Below are 21,772 nucleotides of genomic sequence, written 5' to 3'. Positions count from 1 at the left end.
TGAATCAATCTGAAACACTGCACTGTATAATTTACAATATTAACAGAAAGATATTTTTTTTTCAGATTAATTGCATTAGAAAAATGGACATAAAATCGAAATGTACTTAAAGGAATTGGAATCAAATTAAATAGAAAAGAGTTTACACACTGAATGTATGCTATACTGTAACATTGCAGGTATTGTCATTGTAAGGTAATTTACTATCATTGAATGATGTTAATGGTATATTAATTTTATGGATTTATAAAAATTAAAATATTCATGCATTTATTGCACTATGATTTAACAAAAAGTATTAAATTAATTTGCAATTTACAAAACATCAGTGCTAACCTTTCCATTTATAGTCAGCTTTGATATGCCTTTACTTTGACTACATTTTTGATTAGTTAAGTTATTCATATGTTTCCAAATAAGTGAGCTATTTCCCTTAGATTCAGCAAACAACTGCATGAAATAAGATTACTTTTCTTTTCTAAGTTCACTAACCACTTTATTTCTTAATTCTTTAAAGATCAATATATCTGTTTCTTGTTTTGTAGATATATATATTTTTCAATGCCAGATCCCTCTTTTTCATTAACTGATGAATTATTTATCCAAAAAGAATGTCTCTTGTCATAAAATTTGTATTTACAAATTTGTATTGTCATAACATTTGTATTTACCTATAACTACACTGTAAAAAATGAAACTACTTATTTTCCAGGTTACGAAAACTTTTCAGTCTCAAATACCAAAAAATGCTATTTTCTTGAAATTACACAAAAATCCTTGTCAGACCAACAAAATTACCCCAAATGTTGCCCCAACTAGTCAAACACAGTTGTCTGAACAAAGAACTTCATATTGTTGAAATGTTAAGGCTTTGTGAGTTCCCAGCATGCATTGCAGCATGAATAAAGAAAAAAACAGAAAACAGAAAAAAAATAATAATAATAATTACCTCAACGACAGTAATTGTTGTTTCAGCTGCTGTGACGAGAATTTTTCTATTAGTAAAATATCTGGTAATCTGAACTCAAAATAGTAAGCTTTTACAGACTTGAAAGTTCCAGTAACTTGAATTAAAAAAAAACTTAGATTAGAAAAACTTAGCTGATGTAACTTAGTGGGCTTTCACACTGGCAGTTTAGTGCGGAATGTGCACACTTGTTCAGGAAGTAAAGTGTCCCACGCAGGCATAGGACAGTCGATATCATTGTTTCCTCAACACTCGAGGGAGCCAAGGTTGATTCCACACACTCCTAAAAGTCTAAATTAAATTTATTAAAATTAAATTAAAATAATTAAAATTAATTATTATACTGTGCATAATAGCACCAACATAAAAAAATTACAAGTATGCTCAGTCGCGTTGTGTTCTCCATGCGTTTTCCTTGTGCGTTTGCAATGTTGTAAGGTGACTGCAAAGTGAGAGGTTCGATACAACGCTGCTGGCAGCGCAGGGAACAATTGCGCTCAGACCACAGCAAACGAGCCCAGTGTAAAAGCCCTCATAATTTGCACCTTCTGTCTATATAGAGTTGACAGAGTGCTATTGGTGAGAGGTTAATAGCCAGCTGCAAGAACTTTCTTTAACCAAGACTGGTAATTAATGATATGTTAAATATATAATTGAAGTCAGATGGTGCAATGAGTCAGTAGTTTTATTTCTGATTGGCCAAGTGAAATTGGCTCCAGCGCTTGCTTTCATCACACAGATTAGGCATCTGAGAAAACAGTGTGGATGTGATTTTAAGGTAATGAAGTATAAATGTGATGTAACTCAAAACATTTCAAACAATGATGTTTGGAAACACACAAGCATTAAAGGTCCCTGAGGCAGATGTGATGGTCACAGCCAAAGTTTTACTCCAGCGCTGTAGCTGAAGTTCATGTGTGTTTGTCTCTGGAGGACTGTAAGTGTATGCAACATTTTACAGGACATTATAGCTGTTGAGAGCCATTGTTCTGGTAGAGTATAAGTCACCTGACAGTTTATCTGTGTCTCAGTGCAGCTTAATTGGGTTTGAGAGCCAATAACTTACAATCTTTTTACAGTGTTACTATAATCTCAATTATATAAAATGGAAAACAGAGACTGTCTGGTACTGTTCTCTTTGTCAAATTTATTATTTTGCTTTTTTTTTTCAGCAGCTTTTTGGATGTCTTGAGTTAGTGGTCCACCTACCTGTTTTCCAGATTCAGTTGTGCCACACACGTGTAATCAAGGACTTGCTTTGGTGGCCTTAGAAGTGATCAGTGAACTCTTATTTTGGTGAGTTTCATGTTAATTTGCCATCATAATTAGGCTTTTCAATGCTGTATGTAACAGGAATTCAGTGGGAAATGTCTTTACAATAGTTTAAATGATCAGTTTTTATCAATTTGCAAGCACTGACACACAACCAAGTAAGGAAAGGTGAGACCCTCTGCCTGTTGGCCTTGTTTTACATTAATAAAAATATCTTCGTAACATCTTTAAGATATGATATATTTACTTGAAAAACTAATTTTAAAAATATTAACACTAGTTTTCGGGAAATATAGCTTGAATTATGTTTTTGGTAACACTTTACGAGAAGCTATAATGATTAGTTCTTAGTGTTAATTAAAAAATTTACTAGTACATTATTAAAATCAGTTGTTTCTGTTAATATTATTTCATGGACTTTTTATGATTTAATGGATAGCATAAAATAGCAATAATTAGTTGTATTTTTATGAACCAATTAAAAAAATAACATTAAGTCTAAACATCAGTGAGAATAAAACAAATTGTTTCATTACAAGTTATTATCTTGTTATGATGATGTTTAGATATTTTGTTACTGGGAAAAAGAAAAAAGAAGCCAATTAAGAAAATGTTTCCAGTATTTGATAAGTGGACAGCTGGCTTTAGTTTAATCATTACTGAACTTTTCTTTAGTCTAGTTTTATTATCACTCAGACTTCTTTAAGATGATTAATATATTCACTTTCAAGCTATATCACCATTAGTGTGGTCATTCCTACTTGGAAAAGCAATCTAATAGTGGGCTTTTAAAGGGGAAAATACAGTTTTACCACATTCACTGGCACAGACGAGAAATCCTAGTCTTGGTGAGGTGGTTGGACCACTCAAACCCATATATAGGGCTGGTTTTGGGAATTTTTTCCTGTCTGGAGTGGATTATTAATTTGTTTAGCAGGAAGCCAAACAAACACACACAGACGTGCATGCCCAAACATACACTCACAGTGCCCATAGAGCACCAACACTCATCTGGTGAACATCTGGCACAAGGGAGTCAAAATGAAACTAAATTCTCTATGAATAACACACAACTTCATCTACTTATTTCCGTTGCCTTCAAAAGTCCCCATTGAATTTTGACTCTGTTTCTCCAGGCCTTCACCCCAGGAATGTTTGAGAGTTATCAAATTGTGATTGCACAGAGTGTGTATTTGTATGTAATCATGTATTGTTTGCAGTGTTGTGCAAGTAACTTCCAAACTGTAACTGTTCCAAACATTATATACTGCTTGTTACTGTCATTTAAAAGTAATTAATTATCTTACAACATTACTGTCTCAGACCTGGCTACACTCAGCTCACAAAAAGGAGCTTACAAACCAATAGTGCTGTCTAAGTGGAGTTATAAGGAGTGGAGGCTTCAGCAGGATAACTCCTAAACAAGAGGAAGCCTAACAACACTCAACCTGGTTGAGGAGCTCTTAAGAGTGGTGGTCTCAACATAACGACTCTCTAAACCGAGAGACCTGACAATTAAATGCTAGACCCAATTAGTGAAGCACTCGATAGAGCCTACAGAACTAATAGTTCCGTCTAAGCAGAGCTCACTGCCAACGACTCAGAAGCTAGAGTACTAAGCTAAGAGTACTAACCATGCTCCTAAGTGATGTAATCAGCACAAAGGCCCTCAGACAAGGGGCCACAGAGCTCTGATTTCAGCATAGCAACCCACAAGGGAGGGTGAACAGCTGATCTGGGAGGCTCGCGGAGAGCATCACACCCGGGGTGAGAGGATAAGGAGGCTCAGACTAGGCTCAAACAAGAGCCTAACAACTCAAAAAAAAAAAAAAGAAGCTTTTCCGTCAGGAGCCTCCTTCACCAGTAATGTAGACAGCCCACATTATATGCAGTTCCTATTATTTTAAATAATTGGAAACAAAGGGGAATTCTGGAAGAAAAAAAACATTTCTCGTCAGATTCCTTCCATGCCGAAAGGCGAAAGCGCTTGTGCAAAAGCTGGCAAAAAGCTCTAGTAAAGACCTCTGCTCTAGTAGTTCCACAAATGCAACAGCGAGTGCATCCTTCTCTCCACATATCCATATCTATATCCGCAGTCGCTCATTTGCTTATGTCATAGGCTTCCGTCTGCCAATGTCAAGTTCATTGTCGTTTTTTCATTTATTCTTCAGGCACCGGTCTTCAGTGATGCGCCGGTCAATGTATGAACAACCTGCACCCAACCAACGTTTTCAACTAAACCGCCCACAACTCTGACCGCAGAAAAATTTAATATTGTACCCAACCTGCTTCCCTGACTCGCATTTTTTAAAAGTAGTAAATGCTCATCGTAGCATCATTGAGCCATAGACGTAGGAACTAGGCAAAAAACAAAAAACAAACAAACAAAAAATAAATCTTAATATGTATTCCTAATATATATTTTGTCAATAATTTAAAAAAATTGTCAATAAGCTCATAATTTGTACTAAAAAAGTCTAGTCTGGCTATGTCTATTTTGATGTTTCTGCAAGTTCAGCAGACAGTGAGGATCGGGCTTGTCAGAGCTCGTGAGCAGAGAGTGCATTTCTAAATATCCCGCTCCGCTCACTTATTCCGTGGGGTCACTCGCTCAACCCAGAATGGCCTGCTGGTTCGAAAATATGTAGAATAAGGGCTTCCTCTGACAATTATTATTATTATTTTTCTAGTCGACTAGTAGTTGTTCATTTAAGCCGTTCATGGACAAATCGCCTCTTTATATTAATTAAATTACTTAATCGGATATAGCCTACAGCAGGGCTATTCAATTGGTGACCCGCGGGTTGAAGTGACTGCATTAACACGATATTTATCCCCTGGAATGCAAATTTAAGCAGGGAAACCCCACCAAAAATGGCAATTTTTAGCGACAGCGTTGACAAGCGGTTGTGTAAGGGAGTTATGGTAGTTAACTCTTGTTTAAACAAATATAAAGAGAGTGCTATCGGTCATAACATATTTAGAGAAATAACGCAGACTGGATGAAGGTGAATATCAAATGCAGTAACGTTATACCGGTAGTTTAAATGTCTGGCTAGCGTATGCTGGCTAGCCGCTTAGGACAAATGCGCCAGTAGCACTTCAGACGACAAAAACACATGCAATTAAGTCAAAATGCACGATTATATATATAGTTTATGTGAAGATTTTTTTTTTTACATTTACTTAAATTAAGTTATATTTATCATTTATCAAAAATACTTTTTAATTATACCGTAAATTATACTTATTATACTATGGCTAAAATTGAGAGGAAGATGCATTTTAATAGAGACATCATCAGCAGTATTATCAAAAATGTGTTAGTAATAAAGCGACTTGGTTAAGAGATGTAATTAAATATATATTTAAAAATACCATCTTTATGTTGTTTCAACATTCATTTGAAGGTGCAGTGTAAAATTATGACAATATATTAATAATAATTTAGTCATGATTAATTACAGAAAATGTGAGTAATTAGTTTTTGTTTGTTTTTTTGTTTGATTGTTTGTTTTTGATTGACAATTGTCAAGAGTTGCTGTTGGTAATATTAATTCATTTTACTAATAAATATGCATTTAATTGTAATTAATTATTTTATAGATTATAAAGAGATTGGGATGGCGCCCAACCACCTTGGCCTCCTTCAAAATTTCAATTCTATAATCCGGCCCTCCAATTAAATTAATTGAATAGCCCTGGCCTACAGGATAATAATTATGACCACATGCATAAAGCTTGCCACAAAGAACTGGTTAAAGTAATGATTATGAATGTGTCTAAATTAGTAAGGAGATATTTTTTTGTTTAGTAATAAACTGGTGTTTTCTGTGTCGCTGCAAAGATGCAGACTCGCCATGAATACCAGAGAGAAATGCATATTTCATATGGATTACATAATCAGAGAATAGCCTATTTATTACATTTACATTACATTTCTCAAATCTGTGAAGCACAAGCTGAGTTTCGGCACCCTCCAGTTCACATGCAATGAAAGTGATCGTGCCGGCGCCTTGTTACATTGCCTGCTATATATTTGCTTCTTGTTAAATATGCGCAATTGATGGATTAAAACATTGATCAAAAATTAAGATACAATTTTTACAAAATGAAAATCTTTTAAAAAGAGTTTTCTATAAAACAAAACTTAATGAAGTCGTCGAAATCATGTTTTACCAAAAATAGCGCCTTTGCGTCCCTAGTGTTGACCTTTTCTCTTGCCACCTCCATCTCTACCTGCAAACTGACCCCGCGCGTAATCTTCACGCCAGTTATTCAGCCAATAAAGTGAAGGCATATGTATTTCAAAGTTGTGTCTAGTACTACGTATATAAATTACTAATGTTTAATTGGTATCTTTATTTCAAACAACCCGACCGACCACGACCTGAATATTATTAAAAATATTTTTAGATGACTTGTAACCGTGGGTGACCGCAGGCACCAGCTCATTTTGGATCAACCCGTGCATCACTGCCGGTCATGCTGACAGCGTTCCTAGAGCGCTCTCTAGAGGCCGCAGCGTGGAGTTCCCTTTTGAAAGGGAACTTAAAGGTGCTGTATGTAGGATTGACACTGATTGGTAGAACTAGGTATTGCATTCCAAATTCAAAATATTGGAGAGGGTTTTTTTCATCCGGCCTATACTTCTCAGACTTGATGCACATGCAGTTTACCAGATTCTGCAATATCTGTGAATTGCTTGGGTCTATCCATATTAGACACAACCGGACTATATCCGGACTCTAATGCCATATGCAATTGTAAAATGACAAAATGTGCATCCATCTCGTGAATGTACAGTATTCTACCATCTTCACACATTAGCTTCTTTTCCACTGGCCAGTGTGAGCCGGGGCTAGCAGCAAGCCGGGTGGAGCTAATAGCCTCGGACATCGAGCACAGAAGCCGAAATCATGCCACGTCATGCCAGTATCCTCGCGGTAGTTTTACTGGACTATGTCACACAACACAAAGTTCCACCAGGGAGAGGGAGATAAATGAAGACAAAAAAATTGCTAAACAACTATATCAGAAGCTGTCGTTTAGTCTTATTTCCAAACTTCACACCACACGCAGCTATTGCCTGACCACAAATAGGAAATAGAACTTATTTGCTGCATTTTTCATTCGTTAATGTCTTCCGGTCTTGCTGTTTTTTTTATTTTCTTTGAACAGTTACATTTTGTGCTAAAAGGGTGTTGTTACGCAAGCGTTACTGAACATGTACAGAGTTAAATATTACAGAAAATTGATTAGTAATGCTTTACACTACTGCGTTACAGCAAAATGTAATATGTTACTGAAATGCATTACTTTTGTAATGCGTTACTCCCAACACTGATTGTTTGTCTGCTGGGAAGGGTCTGCTTACTGTGCTGGCATCTCGGTCTTCCAGACTAAGTCCAGCTGCCAAAAATCTGGATTTTTCCCCCTTGGGTGTGCCCTTCACCTGACCTTTAAACTCATTCATAAGAACTTCACCATTCATATTAAACCAGAACTCCCCACCCAGGCTCTTTACCTCACAGTCGGCCTGACTGCATGGTTCTCTTCTGGTTTGCGTTTGGTGGTGGCAAAAAGGAAGAAAACATTTATATTTCCCCTCACTTCTCAGCCTTCTCCGTACCTCATTTCTCTCAGCTGTGGGTCTGCTGTTTGATCCTGGCGTGAGGAAGTGTGGGTGTAATTGTGAGTAAAAATGGGCTAGGACTCTGTGAGGGTAATTCCTCTGAGTGGTTTTAGACTGGGACAGGAATTTCAGGAGAAAGAAAATGATGAAAAGAGAAATGAAAATGTCACAGAGAACGCTATAAGAGAATTATGCACTACAAAAAAATATTTTCTTAACATTTTGTGTTCCTGTACCAATTTTGTATTATTTTCTAGTAACATATATAAAAAAATAATAATATCTTAATAAAGATATATTTACTTGTAAAATGTAATTGTAATTAACAATGTTCAAACCCTTCTATTATATTAAGAACACAAAATACACCTGTAATAAAGGAATAGTTCACTCCCCAGTAAAATAATAATAATAATAATAATAATAATAATAATAATAATAATGCAGAAGATTTACTCACTACCAGAACATCCCAGATGTCTTTATGACTTCACAAAAGAGGAACCGAATATTGACAGTTTGCATAGATTTACAACATTAAAATATCCAAAGGTGGCAAAGAAACACACATTTAAGACATTATCTGTATTTTAATGGAGAAATAACAGGAGCTGTTTCATTTTATGAATAATCAGAAGTTTATTTCTCAGCAAAATGTACATTCTGACTCCAGAAATTGATGATCTGAAAACATTAGCACAGCTTTTCTACGTTTACCATTAAGTGACAAATCGACCATTTGGTTGAGCACGTTTTTGAAAAAAATATTACAATTATTTAATAATAAAACGTTTTTTCATGGCACCAAGTAACATCATTTTGTAAAGTTAGGTCTCTTACAGTGTGATATGTTAAAAAAATATGCTTACCTTGCAAATTTCACCAAAAAGGGCTGACTTGGAAGGGGTGATTTCTTTGTGTCTGACATCCATGTTAGAAGAAGGATTGTGACAAGTGCTGTTGATTGACACTTTGACATCTAGTGATTTCTTTACATCAACCAGATGGTAGAGATGGGTCAATCAGTTTGAGTCAAGTTAGGAACTCCTCATAATAAAATATAGTATCTCAAAATGTGCTCAACCATTTGGTCGAGCAGGCAGTTAAAGGGTTTTAATTAGCAGTTGCATCTTGTTTTCCAGTTGAATTTTATTTTTATCTCCCCCTTTTGAAGTGGCACAGGAACGGCCTGTTTCTGCCAACATTACAAACCTATCCAAACACTCACTGCTGATCATTAGCAGCACTAACATGTGTTAATTATCACTGTACAATCATGTGAAGCACTAAACTCTTTTTATAAAAAGACAAATGTTCCACTTATGAGGTTTTGACGGTCTTTAAAATTGTCCGTAATTGGCCAATCTGCTAAATTATTCCCTTTTCGGTGTGTTCAGTTTGCCCAAAGGAACCTTGCACATTTTGAGTGCATTTCAAGGGTTTGAAGCTGTAATATCAAGAGAAATATTAGGGGAAGATATATTCTGTTGACGATGGTACTGAAGATGGATGAGATTGTTGTAAAATCTGAGGTGATTCAGGATGGATACTTTTTGAGTGTCGTAGTGTGAGATCCACACCCAAGAAAAGAGCTTGAGTACCAGGCAAAAACAGTATCCATACTCCATCATCTTCACCTCCTCCTGACCGTTAGCAAGCTCTCAGTGAAGACTCTTCTGTTTGGACGACAGAGTGATGAAAGATGCTTTTAAGAAACAAAGAGAAAGTGAGATAGGAAACTCTTTGGAAAAGTGCTGATTTTACTGCTTCAGTGTGGAATGAGTCAAATGTGTGAGGTGTTGAAGGTTATAGGAGTGAAATTGAGAAGATGTGTTTGAAAAGACAGACATCAGTAAGCATTTGTGGTATTTATTTCAGCTCATAAAACTGCCTTGACTTATTCACTAATGTATTCACTGATCTAGTTTAACCAAGATCTATTGATATGCAGCTATTTCATTACATTTCTGCATATTTAGTGCATATTTAAATTGTCATTCTTTGGTTTAAACCCCCTTTTTATGTAAATGTATATATATTGTCCAAATACCATATGTTAAAGCAGACATTAAATATATTTTTTGTAAAAAGTAATTTAATGTACAAAATAATTGATCATGGCAGCCATAATTCAAGAATAGCATCTAGGAAAATATCCAATAATTAAAGTCCTTTTTTAGTCATAGTTTTTTGTCTTTTGATGAAAATCAGTTTAAATTTACTTTGCACTGATTTTTTTATTTATATTCAACTGTAGACAGTTTTATTCAGTTTAATTTTAGTCAAAATTGTCATAATTCAGTTTACCAGTGTGCATTCACAGTTCAAACATTCTATATGTTTAAATGACTGCAAGAAGTCAATTTTGGCAATCCCCACAATTACATGATTTACATAATTTATGCGGTCAAGCGGATACTAAAGCAATGCAATTAAACAATGTATTTGTTCTTAGTATATATGTGTCTGGGTAAAAGTGTCTTCTTTTTGTACACCAGAAAGAGAGGTTGCAGACACCGCTTATGAACATGCGGTACCAGGCAAGAAAAATAAAAAAGCAAAAATGTCCTACTCCTTTCTCTCTGGCTTAAAGTGGAAGCAAGACATCTGGAAAAGACCCTATCATCACCTCAGCCTTACTTCTGCACCCACTGCCAAGTTCAACATTGTATTATGCACTACATGTCGAAAAATTGCCCTCATACTTCAAACCAGCCAGCTCAGATTACACGACCACAGTGACAAAACCCATTGCATTTGTTCCCCTCATTCAGAATGAAACGTATAAGCAGGGTTTAAAAGCTGTAAGGGAAAAGAGAGCCATATTGTACCAATCATTTAATTGTCATCACTTGTGATCATTTTCTATATGGTAGACATAGTCTGTAAATATTGTCACTTTTCCAACTAACTTTCCTTAACGTACTCCATGCTGCCAGTGAATTGTCTTTCATGTCGGGCTGTCTCTGCTGTGCCCTGTTGCTTGTTAGTCCTCCACATCTGTGCTCTTTGAAGTGCATCCAGACTCAGAATGACAGAGATGCAAGGTTTTTCCAGGCCTCCCAGTATCAAAGCACAATAACATTACACACTCGTTATTAATGACAAATTATTTTCCCACCTCAATTCACCCATGGGACCAGAATGAGAAGGAAGGGCTCAAATATTATGCAAACATGCTTATGAGCTGCCGGAACATTTACAAATATTGTCCCAATTTGTGAGATGGGGCAAATGCTTTATGAACTGGAAAAAAAAAAAATTTACATTCGGTTTTAAAGTCTTTGTGGGTTGCATGTGAATACAATAAGCTTTTATCTAGAAAACAAAAAGATGCTTAAGGCTTGAATGCTAATGCCAGTTCAGATTAATGAAGATCTCACACACCTGTTGCTCTTTGACCAAACTTATTTGAGTGCCTCTCCAATATGTGAAGGCAATGCCACTAATATTTACTAGATTCATAGCTATATTGATCAGTTTGTTTCCCTCATTTACCCAGGATGATTCAATTTCTGCTGAATTATCAAGCAAAAAGTCTAAAGCAGGTGTATTTGAGCTCCAGTTTTGAACAATCACATGAATATAAATGTAAATAAAATAAAACAAATTCTGAACATTTTCAATATATTAATCAGAAATATGTTAATTTCTATTATATGTTATTAATATTATTTTTATATATTTTATAATTAATTTGTACAGCATATATTTGATTCTGTATAAGTATTTGTATTGGGAGAAGCAGGTACATTGCAGTATAAAATTAAATGGTGTAGAATTTATTTTAGAAAATTTTCACTCCGACTTTGCTTAGTAAATGTAACGTATAACTACAAGAATCTGTAAGTAACACACTGAATTAAATGAAGTCAGTGGGTATAGGGAAGAATCACTTCCTTAAAAATAATCCCATTATGCAGGCTGAAATAAAGGCGGACACAGATTTTTGTTTTTGTTTTATTCAGCTGTATTTACTCAGTGAAACTTAAAACATCCAACTGAAAGATAAAACGCCAACATGTCAGGAAAAAAAAAGTTGGAAAAAGGATCACCCCCTTGTGTCAGTATTTTGTTGAACCACCTTTCGCTTTAATTACAGCCTTTAGTCTGTTGGGATATGTCTCTGTTAGTACTAACTTTACACATCTAGAATTTGAAATATTTGCCGACTCTTCTTTGCAGAACTGCTCAAGTTCACTTAAATTTGATGGTGAGTGTTTGTGGACTGCAGTCTTGTCATCATTCCACAGATTTGCAAGTCAGGGCTCTGAATAGGCCATGCAAGGACATTCACTTTTTTTCCTCTTTCAGCCACTGTGTGCTTTGGGTAATTGTCATGTTTGAAGGGTAAACCTTCCACCCATTGGCAATTTTCCGGCAGTGGACAGCAGATTTTCGTCAAGATTTTGATGGTATTTTGCCCCATCCATTTTTCCTTTTATCCTGACAAGTGCTCAAATCCCTGCTGCAGAGAAACACCCAGAACAGGACATTACCTCGTCTATGCTTTACTGGAGGAATGCTATTATTTGGATGGTGATCTGTATTGGATTTCCTCAGAATCTTAGTTGTTACTGCATGTTGCCTTTCTTGAGGAGAGGCTTTTGTCTTACAAAACTCCCATGCAAGCCACATTTGTGGAGAATTTGTGAGATTGTTGTCACATGCGCACAATGATCAGTCTTTGTCATCAATTCCTTCACCTGCTTCAGAGTTTCTGTAGGCCACTTGCTATAAGCCTCACAATTATTTATATACCGTTTCAAAAAATAATTGTTTACGATGCATGTTTGTAATTATGTTATTTATAATAAATGACTGGATTGAGACAGTCCTGAGTTGGTAGTTGGGATCAGTGCCGTGATCTGATTGTTGACCCCTGGTCTAGAGGAGCCTAGCTCACTGCGTCACTCACTAAAACACAATGTTTAACCTGTCCGAAATAAAGAATCAGTTATTCAGTGAAATTGATTGAATCTGAAATTACATCTTGACCGCAGGATTTAGCGACCCAAGTATCACACTCCCCCAGTGACTGAACAAGCATACCTCCCTCTGATCCCAGTGTGAGATGAGTGGGAAAGCAACAGGTCACCCGCTTGCAGAGTATTTTTCTATTTGCTTTAGAAAATGCCAGGAATCCTTCTCCCCTTTGTTTTGCCTATGAATCATTCATTACCTTTTTAGCTTGTGCAATTTACCAAGATTGGGAGGTCTTTTTTTTGGGAGTGACACTTACCCCAGGAGGGGAGAGAGAGTGCGAATGAAAGATGAGATACGCTTCTGCTGTGTTGCCTTATGTGGTACTGTATTTTTAAACTCTAGCAGATTTCATTCAGCAAAACGATGCTGCTTTTTCAGCTGGCATGTTAGCCATATGGAAATATAAGGTCAGTGTGCCCAACATATGGAAACTATGGTACAGCTTCAGTGCAAATGGAACAATCAGCGCAGACTTACATTAAATGAACCATTTTCTCACAATTTACTGTATTCACTGCCTTCATGTCTCTGAATGTCTGTTTCTAGTCACATCGTACATTATGAAGTTACAATTTCAAAGCATTGTGGGAATTGAACTCGCATTTGTGAGAAAGACCAAATTGTCAGATATTAAATCACATTGTGAGATATAGCATTACAATTTCTCACAACTGTAAGAATTAGTCAAATTTTTTGAGAAATCAATGATAGAGAGATATAAAGTAATATTGTGTTATACTGTAAGTTACGATTTCTCGTATTTCTGAGAATTAAAGTATGTACATTATATACATATATATACAATATATTTATTTATTTATTTATAAACTGTCTGTTCCTCACATAAAAATATTGTATGACTGGGAATATAATGCACACGTTGTATGGACTACTATAATTATATATTATGATGTTCTCTTTCCGTTTTATGGTAGGCCATGGTCACTATGAACTGTTGGTAATTTTTAAAAACTTTCTCATTTTATATTCCACAGAAAGGATTGACATACAGGTTTGGAACAACATGAGAGTGTCTGAATAAAGGTTGAATTTTCATTTTTGGGGTGAGCTGATGGCGATAGAACTAGAAGCTTGGCTGAATGTACTGATAAATGTAACTGCTGCATGTGTGTTTGTTTGAGTGTGTATGATGGCGGGAGAGGAGGATAAGATCTGAATGATAAAGGGTAGAGAACGAGAGAAGGATCTTGTAATGAAGAGCAGATGTGCTGAATTCTCGTATTGTTCCCAAAAGAAAGCAGCTGGCCACTCTTGGCTCATCCTTCTAAATAAACATTTTGGGATGGCCCTGAGCGAACAAGGACCTGTTACTCATTAAGAGCTCCTCTTTCCCGCAACCCTCTTTGAAGTGTTGCTGTAACGCTTCAAAAACACACAGAGAAAGTAAAAAAAAAAAAAAAAAAAACGAATTTAAGAGGTTTATCTCACCTCAGTGCTGGATGCCTTCGTTTTGTGGATTAGTGCTAAGAGATGAAGGCCAAATGTCGTCAGAACTGTCCAGATGTTTGATGAAACTATACCAGCACATATAACAACAAAGATGTGTATGTATTGACTTGAATTCAAGAGCACCACAGATAGGTCTCAGAGCATTAACACATCCAGCTGAAGATCCAAATGTCCCTGGATCAGATCTTTTGGCTAAACCCACACATGGTATCCTCAGATAAACTCTTGCTGCACACAATGTGTTCATTTGATTGGCAGCTGGTGGTGGGGAAAACACAGATGACACATGTTCAATCCAATAGTCAGTAGTATTATGCTCAGCTTGTCATATGAACTAAGATGATGGCTAGGTGACAGTCATAGATCAGTTCAGACCTCAGTCCACTTTAACATCATTGGTTTTAGCCTGTAAGTTCATTATGTGACACTTTATCCTCTAATAAGCTAACTTTCAAATATTTAAGATGGTTATTCGAAACTCGCATTACTGCCAACATTACTTACAATGTTTACAATGTACCAACTAGCTTTAGCTTCACTGATATCATCTCTGCTTTCTTCAGGTGTTTTATAATTAATGTAAAACTGAGCAGCGATGTTAATGAATAAAGATGACATTACATGCACTGTGTGCTGATGGTCAGAAGGGGCTGTTTAGCAATCTGACAGGCTAGTGCTAACAGTGGGTGCATCTCAATCAGCTTCCTATTGAATCAGCATATTGTGTACACAAATCCTGGGTCACCTCACATTGGGACAACTGGTTACTAAAGCCCCTTTCACACTGCACGTCGGACCCACTATATTCCGGAACATTGCCGGGTCGCCTTCTGTGTGAAAGCAACCACGTCCCAGGATTGATTACCGCATTGAACCCGGGTCGGGGACCTGGTAACATTGCGGGGTTCGACCCGGGACGAGCGCTGTGTGAACAAAAGCCAGATCTAATTCCGTGTCGAAGTGATGACGCACGTTATCGCGCGACCCTTTTACCGGCTGTTTTGAAGGAAGATCAACGTTCGCTAAAAAAACATATGTGCAAACTGTAATGAAGCAGAGATCAGTTAGTTCCTCACTTTCCACGCTAACGCAGAGATCGTTTGCTTGCTTCAGTGAAAGTATAACGTGCCTAATGTTTTCGACTCGTACATTACATGTCACGCGCTGATGTCACGTGGCGTTACGGGATCTTCAAGGGTTGTTTGTGAAAGCACGCACATATACCGGGTCATCACTGGCAGTGTGAAAGGGGCTTTAGTGTCATTTCTGTCAACATGATTATGTACTCGCATTGTAAAACCCAAAGTATACTTCAGATTTTTTTGTGTGTGTGCACCTCTATAAAACGCCCTGATTTTAACTGAGTTGACTTGAGCCATTTATGTTCTGTACTTCAGGAATGCGATGTACATTCTATTAATGAACATAACCATCAATGCTCCTTGGTTTTTGCTGTGCATTGTGGGACTTTTTTAGGGAGCGAACATTCCAGTGCACTGGATGTATTTCAGCATAGCACACGGCCCAGTTGCAACCATCCATTTTCCAGGGCTTATTATAGATAAACAAAGCCATCTGTCATGGGATGGTGGAGATCTGAAGAGCATTAAATAATTTTGGAAGTAATGTAGCTAAACATTCAGAATCATCTGGGCTAAACAAACAGGGAACATAAAATTACATTTGGCTAATTTATTCCAATAATTCTTGTTGGTACACTTTCAGTATTTACAGTAATATTTCTGAATGGAATGTTACTTCCTTTGGTTTGTTTATTTGTTGGATTGTACTTAATGGAAAGCCAGATCTTTAACCTGATTTGTAGTCTGGATGAGTTGACGCTAGTTGGCAAAAGTCAGCCAGTCTGCAAATTTTGTAGGGCTGGGCGATATATCTAACGATATGATCATGCGCATCTAATCAGTAAAGCTGCTTCCGTGAGCACCGCTAAAATCTCCATCACCTGCTTATAATTGGAGTGGCATTTAATAGACAGCAGAGGTGGGACTTTCAAGTCACAAGCAAGTCTTCAAGTCATATCCAAGTCCTCAAAGGGTTAAAGTTAATGAGATAATTAAGTGACTAATTAAATGATGATTGGACATTAGTGATGAACTTCTGCTGTTAACAATCAACATCACTGAAGTAAAGAGAAACACAAGAACTACAACTGAATTTAGCCACAGCCTTAAACTGAAAAAAAAAAAAAAAAAACACTATGTCACCATAATTGTGGTCAGGGTTTGCTTTAGGTAGTCTCTTGACCCTTTTACTGATCAAAGCAATTTGGTTCAAAACAATTTCAATATTGTTTTTGCAACAAACATGTATGCATTGCTGAATCCAACCTTGTAATGACAGATGATTTTATGCTTTTTCTGCTTTTTCTGCTGTATCAATTATATTGATATATTTTACAGAAAATCACATAGTATATAATTATAGCTATGTCTTCGAAAGCAGCACCCTCTCGAGGTTACATTTGTTAGTCACATACAATATGTCATTGAGTCTGCCTCATTTCACAAAAGTAACCGTAGTAAGAAATAAATTACAGTAATTTATGCCTCACAAGGAATAATAGTCAAATTTACAATGGTTACTTTTCTGAAACGAGATGCATGAGGACAGCAAATGCGACTTCTGGAGGGTGCAGCCTTTGAAATGAGACGCAACCAATTATACCATCCATTTGGCGGTTATCAAACATTTGATATTTAGCCAATTGTACATATTGTTTTCATTTCTAATGTGTCTCCGAGCAACAAGGTGGACACTTTTGCCCAAATTTGTTGTGTTCTTCAGAGTCTGGTAATGTGCAGTCCTCATCCGTTTAGTATATGGTGCCCAGTTTTTCTCTGTAACCAATAAAAGTTGGCCAGTGTAAGATATCTAGACTTTTACTAAATAGCCGTGCAAGTTTTACACTAATTTTATTTATTTTTTCTCTTTCAGAAAAGCCTTCATCATATTTTCTCAACACAAAAAAAAACAGGTTCTATCTGTAGCCACTCTCATAATTTGGGTGAAAATCTAAATAGTTCAATGTAACATAGACAACACTACTAACTTTGCACAAACAATAGTGTGCTATTACAGTCCACGGAAGCAGGCAATTTGTTTGCCACTATCAGTGTATTGTTACGATCGGAACCCAGAGAAACGCAGGAGACGAGAGATCCAAATGCAGTGTGGTATTTAATGGGTAATCCAAATCAGCATCCAACAAGCAGGGGTCAAAACCAGAAATCAATCCAAACAAACAAACACTAGGGATAGGAACAGGAATAGGAAACTCGGAAGGCAAGGATACTGGGTGACGGAATGAAAGGACTCCATCAAGACAAACAGAAAAAGACCGGTTAATATAGGGAGGGTAATGAATATCAAGTGAAGACACCTGAGTGCAATTAACAGGAGTAGAATTGTGGGAATTGTAGTGCCTTCGGTGAGGTGCCTATGGGGAAGTGAGACCACTAGTGGACACCCAGGGAAACAGAGACCAGACAGGTGACATGTATGCAAATCATAAATTTTTCTTAAAGATAAACTAATTCGTTCATCATGCTGGCTGATATGTCTGAGACCTTGGACTTATACTGCCACCTAGTTGTGTGGATGTAAAAATGTAAAAAAATAAAAATAAAAATAAAATAATAATAATAATAATAATAATAATAATAATAGGTTTTTAGGTTACTAACGCCAGAATGTTATTATTCATTATAATACAGGGTAAAAGCCTTAAGCTTCAAATCACCAAAGCAATAATTAATGATTTATTTTATTTTTTTTATTTTTATTTTTTTTATTTTATGCTTTCACTCTTGTAGTATCTGATACCTCGGTTCAACAGAAGTTTCAATCAGTAAATAAAACAGAAACCACTTTAATGTGTTGTAATGAGCAGAGTATTCACTGCCCTACCCAAATCTGTCCTCCATTGTATGGTTTATTGCTCTAGCAGTGCTACATGCAGATGGAGGTGTCCAAATGATATAGGAGTATGTGTTAGAAATGTGGAATATAGATAATATAACACAGAGATGTATCCCACTTGTCATCCTCATCCTCTCTAAATGTTCTCTATTCATTAACAGTTCATAGGTGGATTTGGTTTCCTGAGGGGGTCTAGTGGTTCACCCCAGCTGCGAACCCTTAGCAGAGATTCCTCAAAATGCTGAGCTGTGTGCCTTTTCAGTCCATCTTAAAGAGATTTCCTATTGTTCCACAATTTTCACGATTTGTCCAGAAAACAGAGGGATTCATTATACAAGCCTATAAAAAGTGTGTCTCTTTTGAACCAGCGGGAACCTCTTGATTCCCTTGTTGGTCGTACAATGATCACAAGTTGGAATGTTTCACAAAGGGCTTTTTTTGTGTAGTTTGGTTTTCTGGCTTTGAAAAATAACAATGAAACATTTCCATAAAACAGTGTTTGTCTTTGTCTTTGAATGAGAGCAGTGATACATTGGTGGTCACTGCCTCTGTTTTGCATTTGAAGTCTTAAGGTGGTTTGATGTTTTCACCACACAGTGATCCTCTTTTGACTGGCACGGCCTCTTCTTGGTGAGAAAGGCCTCTGTTGGGTCAGTTGAATGTATGTATCAACTCATGGTGGCTTATTGCAGGTCTATGCATTCCTAACACTGAACTGAACTGGTTTACCAGGGTAGCATTTTAAGGGGTCACGTCACGAAAATGTAAACTGTTCTTGCTATTTTAAATGCTTCAAATTTGAAGCCCATAGATGCCCAGTTCTTCAGGTTTTTCATTATTATTATTAGTCAACTTTTTTCAAGTTTTTAAAAGCCCTCAAAACTGGGAGCTGGTGAAGATATATACTGTAATATATTGAATTATTTGTTTTATGTTCCAATTTGTTTATATATTATTGTTTTATTTAAAAAAATATTAAGTCATTATACTTGGACACTTTTGAATGGTCATTCATGAAAAAAAAGATATTATTGTTTGGTTCCAGATAGAGTAGCTGTCATCTACCAGTTGGGGCTAATGCACCATGCTAATATGCTAATAGATCCATGGTAAGATAAAGAGGAAGTAGAAGGAATTAAAATAACATTTTGGGAAAAATCCATCCATACATCCATAAAATGTGTTTTACTTATGCCACTCTGAAACTGTATTGATATATATATATATATATATATATATATATATATATATATAAAGAAAACTGGAAACTATTGTTATAAGTGTAATGTGTGTTCCATGACCACAATTTAAGCTGGGAAAGTTGATTTTAGGGTTTACTGAGTTCACCCATAGTAGGTTCTTCTGCGGTTATGTTAATATATGCAGCAAGTAACATGAAGGCAATCCAACTTTTTTTTTTTCTCAAATAACATGCTGAAAAATCTTAGTCTTACTTCATCTGCAACTTCTCAAAGATGCCAAGATCAACAAACAGTATGCAGAACTCTTTAAGACAGGATTTTCCACATTCAGCATGCTTTCGCTCACTCCTTTGCCTTTCATTTCCTCTTCACACCCTTTGAAGATTGATATTTCTTACCCCAGTATATCATAAAGTCTCCCTCTAATAGCTGATCAGCTGGTAGGTGAGGAATTTCCTATGGTCAGGTCAAGAGGTTAGTGGAAAGGTGAGCGAGTTAAAGTGAAAGAGGAGGAGGGAATGAATGAAATTAGACACTCACTGAGTCATTGGGATACATATGGCACTATTTATGGTTGAGGCAACAGGTATAAGAGACATGTAAGACACTCCTCTCACTATTACTGCTCATAAAATACATATCCAAATGATTCAGAGTGTAAGGTCATGCCAACCGGGTGTTTGTATTTATCATACCAGTCTGATTTTAATCTGTCTCCAGTCTTTCTCCTCGCTCTCGTTGTGTGGCTCTTCTGTTGGCAAGTAATTACTATTATTTATTTTCATAGGAATGTCATAATTGTTATGGGTGACTGGGGCTAGTTGCCACACATATAAGTTGTTGCAAAAGCTGTAAATTTCTGACTTGGATTATTAGCGAAAAGTCATTGGATATTCATATATATATAATGTGTATAATATATAACTTTTTTTATCTTTTTTTTTTTTTTTTTTTTGAAAGATGTCTCTTATGCTCACCAAGGCTGCATCGTACACTTGCCAACTTTAAATGGTTACAGAGAAAAAGTGGTCATCATACACTAAATGAATAAGGATTGTACATTACCAGATTCTGAAGAACACAACAAATTTGGGCAGCAATGTGCACCTTGTTGCTTGGAGACACATTAGAAATGAAAACTGTAAAAGCTGTAAAATTGGCTCTAAATATTAAAACAGTAATATTGCAAAATATTTAACTTTTTTGTTGTTGCTTAATATGTTGCTTAATATTATTTTTGGAAATGGTGATACAGTTTATTTCAGGATTCTTTGATGCATAGAACGTTAAAAAGAATATAATTTATTTTAAAGTCACCCTGTAGTGAAAAAAAAAAATTATGTTATTTGTCTATGTAGTGTTTTTAATATGTTATGTGTCAGTCCATTAATCAACACAATTACTGAGGGTGTACTCACACTAGGCACAGTTGCCATGAACCGGACCCGAGTACGATTGTCCCCCCTCCCCACTCCCCCTCTGGCCTGCACTCACACATAGGGTTTCAGCATTCGTGCCGGAGCACGCTTACGTCATTATGGTGCGACGGTTTCGGGATAAACAGGAAGAGCGGCGCTCTTTGAACACAATGGAGTGCATCGCTCTGTTTTCTTTGTGGATAATTTTGTGTCGTTTGGTCCACAGCCCTCTCACATTCTGTTGTTAAACAGATGTGTCGCCTTAGTGGCGTGAAAATTTTCAAGTAATCGTGCTGCTCGTTTGAGGATGTTTGCAAGGTACCAGCTGAAGTGCAGCAAGGACTTTGCAGTTTTTTAGTTTTTATGCGTTTTGCACCTCTGCCGTAGACCAAAGCGACCCTTTCCCTGCCATGTTGGTTTTGGAGCGTCGCAAAACCGTGACGCAAAGCGTCCTTTTCCGTGCTCCAGCACGGTTAGCGCTCACACTGCATGCGAACCGCGCCCGAGTCCAACTGAACCGTGCCCTGGCCCACCTCTTCCAAGCGGGCCAGGGCCGGCTAATCGAGCCGCGCCCGGGCACGATTTGGAGCACTCACACTAGTCAAACGAACCGCGCTTTGGTGGTCAAACGCACTCGGGCACGGTTCAAACTGGCAGTGTGAGTACACCCTGAGTATTTTCTCCTTAAAACTGTAGTTTCCCAAAGGCTGACCCAGAATTGCAGTTTTGTCAACAGCTGCTCTCCTCACTGTTGATATGAGGTTGCCATTTTCCTCTGTTTTCAGAGTTGGCCATCTGGTTTTATCTCTCTGGTGCATGGCAGCGGTGGTGTTTACCAACTACAATGTACACCGGTCCAGTTCTTATCAGCATGTTCTTTACA

The 21,772-nt window shown here is 36.8% G+C and overlaps 1 protein-coding gene across 1 annotated transcript in view; it reads right to left on the bottom strand.

Moving 5' to 3' along the window:
- LOC113063237 (serine/threonine-protein kinase MRCK beta-like) overlaps positions 1 to 21,772 on the bottom strand; it is a 492,601-nt gene that overhangs the window by 176,335 nt on the left and 294,494 nt on the right. The window lies entirely within an intron of this gene.

Source organism: Carassius auratus, chromosome 45, assembly GCF_003368295.1.
Source record: "Carassius auratus strain Wakin chromosome 45, ASM336829v1, whole genome shotgun sequence".
Taxonomy (NCBI): domain Eukaryota; kingdom Metazoa; phylum Chordata; class Actinopteri; order Cypriniformes; family Cyprinidae; genus Carassius; species Carassius auratus.
The sequence above is the reverse complement of the archived record's forward strand: the minus strand, read 5'-3'. Positions and strand labels throughout refer to the sequence as shown.